Source organism: Schistocerca americana, unplaced genomic scaffold (genome assembly GCF_021461395.2).
Source record: "Schistocerca americana isolate TAMUIC-IGC-003095 unplaced genomic scaffold, iqSchAmer2.1 HiC_scaffold_47, whole genome shotgun sequence".
Taxonomy (NCBI): Eukaryota; Metazoa; Arthropoda; class Insecta; order Orthoptera; family Acrididae; genus Schistocerca; species Schistocerca americana.
In genome coordinates, this window is record NW_025726203.1 from 840,001 (window position 1) to 842,500 (window position 2,500).

The 2,500-nt window shown below is 57.8% G+C and overlaps 1 pseudogene; it reads left to right on the forward strand.

Annotated features, from left to right (window-relative positions):
* LOC124583755 overlaps positions 1–2,500 on the forward strand; it is a 6,135-nt pseudogene that overhangs the window by 1,470 nt on the left and 2,165 nt on the right.

Consider the following 2,500-nt stretch of genomic DNA (forward strand, 5'->3'; position numbering starts at 1 on the left):
AGCAGAACTGGCGCTGTGGGATGAACCAAACGCCGAGTTAAGGCGCCCGAATCGACGCTCATGGGAAACCATGAAAGGCGTTGGTTGCTTAAGACAGCAGGACGGTGGCCATGGAAGTCGGAATCCGCTAAGGAGTGTGTAACAACTCACCTGCCGAAGCAACTAGCCCTGAAAATGGATGGCGCTGAAGCGTCGTGCCTATACTCGGCCGTCAGTCTGGCAGTCATGGCCGGTCCTTGCGGCCGGCCGCGAAGCCCTGACGAGTAGGAGGGTCGCGGCGGTGGGCGCAGAAGGGTCTGGGCGTGAGCCTGCCTGGAGCCGCCGTCGGTGCAGATCTTGGTGGTAGTAGCAAATACTCCAGCGAGGCCCTGGAGGGCTGACGCGGAGAAGGGTTTCGTGTGAACAGCCGTTGCACACGAGTCAGTCGATCCTAAGCCCTAGGAGAAATCCGATGTTGATGGGGGCCGTCATAGCATGATGCACTTTGTGCTGGCCCCCGTTGGGCGAAAGGGAATCCGGTTCCTATTCCGGAACCCGGCAGCGGAACCGATACAAGTCGGGCCCCTCTTTTAGAGATGCTCGTCGGGGTAACCCAAAAGGACCCGGAGACGCCGTCGGGAGATCGGGGAAGAGTTTTCTTTTCTGCATGAGCGTTCGAGTTCCCTGGAATCCTCTAGCAGGGAGATAGGGTTTGGAACGCGAAGAGCACCGCAGTTGCGGCGGTGTCCCGATCTTCCCCTCGGACCTTGAAAATCCGGGAGAGGGCCACGTGGAGGTGTCGCGCCGGTTCGTACCCATATCCGCAGCAGGTCTCCAAGGTGAAGAGCCTCTAGTCGATAGAATAATGTAGGTAAGGGAAGTCGGCAAATTGGATCCGTAACTTCGGGATAAGGATTGGCTCTGAGGATCGGGGCGTGTCGGGCTTGGTCGGGAAGTGGGTCAGCGCTAACGTGCCGGGCCTGGGCGAGGTGAGTGCCGTAGGGGTGCCGGTAAGTGCGGGCGTTTAGCGCGGGCGTGGTCTGCTCTCGCCGTTGGTTGGCCTCGTGCTGGCCGGCGGTGCAGGATGCGCGCGCCTGCGCGGCGTTCGCGCCCCGGTGCTTCAACCTGCGTGCAGGATCCGAGCTCGGTCCCGTGCCTTGGCCTCCCACGGATCTTCCTTGCTGCGAGGCCGCGTCCGCCTTAGCGTGCTCCTCCGGGGGCGCGCGGGTGCGCGGATTCTCTTCGGCCGCCATTCAACGATCAACTCAGAACTGGCACGGACTGGGGGAATCCGACTGTCTAATTAAAACAAAGCATTGCGATGGCCCTAGCGGGTGTTGACGCAATGTGATTTCTGCCCAGTGCTCTGAATGTCAACGTGAAGAAATTCAAGCAAGCGCGGGTAAACGGCGGGAGTAACTATGACTCTCTTAAGGTAGCCAAATGCCTCGTCATCTAATTAGTGACGCGCATGAATGGATTAACGAGATTCCCGCTGTCCCTATCTACTACTTCGGGACCCTGCGCATTGGAGCAGGGTCCGAGCGCTGGCCACGCTACGAAGTCGGGTCCCCGGGTGGCGGATAGGGGAACGCCTCCCGTAATAGGAGGTAGCTGCCGAATATATGTCAATAGGTAGCCCCGGACCAAGGCCCCATGAGCTTCTCTGGGGGCCCTCTGTAGTGGAGGGTTGCTGCCGAATATATTGAACAGGCAGTGTCATGCAGGATACCTGCCGACCTTGTAGTAAGTCCCCTTTTGCCGTCGGGGGCAAACAGGAGTTGGTAAGGGTCCGGTCTCCTGTAGTGGGAGGTCGTCACGAATATGCTGAATAAGTGACTGTATGGGACCCTCTGTAGTGGAGGGTTGCTACCGAATATGTTGAATAGGTGGTGCCAGACCAGTCCATGGTAATATAGGGTTGTTGTCCAGGGCCATCGTTTGAGGAAGTCGGGCCACGTTTTTCAGCGTGGGAATCACTAGTAACCGAGAGCCTTTGGCCACGATGTTACCCTGCAGACTGCATGGCAACTACCCTTAGAACTGTCATGTTTCTACCCGATCCCTAGCTCACATGCGCTAGGCGGTAAAGGGCGAGACTGGCAGATCAGTAATGCAGTAGAGGGCCGCGTATGGTGGCATCGGCCGTAACTCGTCTCTGGCTGCAAGAGGAGTCTTGCTAACACGAGTAGCGTGGTGGTAAAAGACCACGCAAAAAAGCGGTAAACGCTGGGATAGCCGTCTGAGGTGTCGGTTCACGTGGTGGCGTGAACTAGTATCCGAACCCTGTGTGGTAACGGCGATGTCCCTTGGCAGACCACACGGCGTTTACTCACAAAACTGCCGAAAGCTACCCAATCCCGCGCCTCAAAAGGTAGAACCCACGGGCAACGGGCGCTTTCCGGTAGTAGGAGATGTGTGGTAGAGGATCGCGTTGCGACCTCGGACAGAAACTCGTCTGTGTGACAAGAGACATCTTGTAAAAACGAGTACCTAATAAGGGAACCGTGGGGTAGCTGCT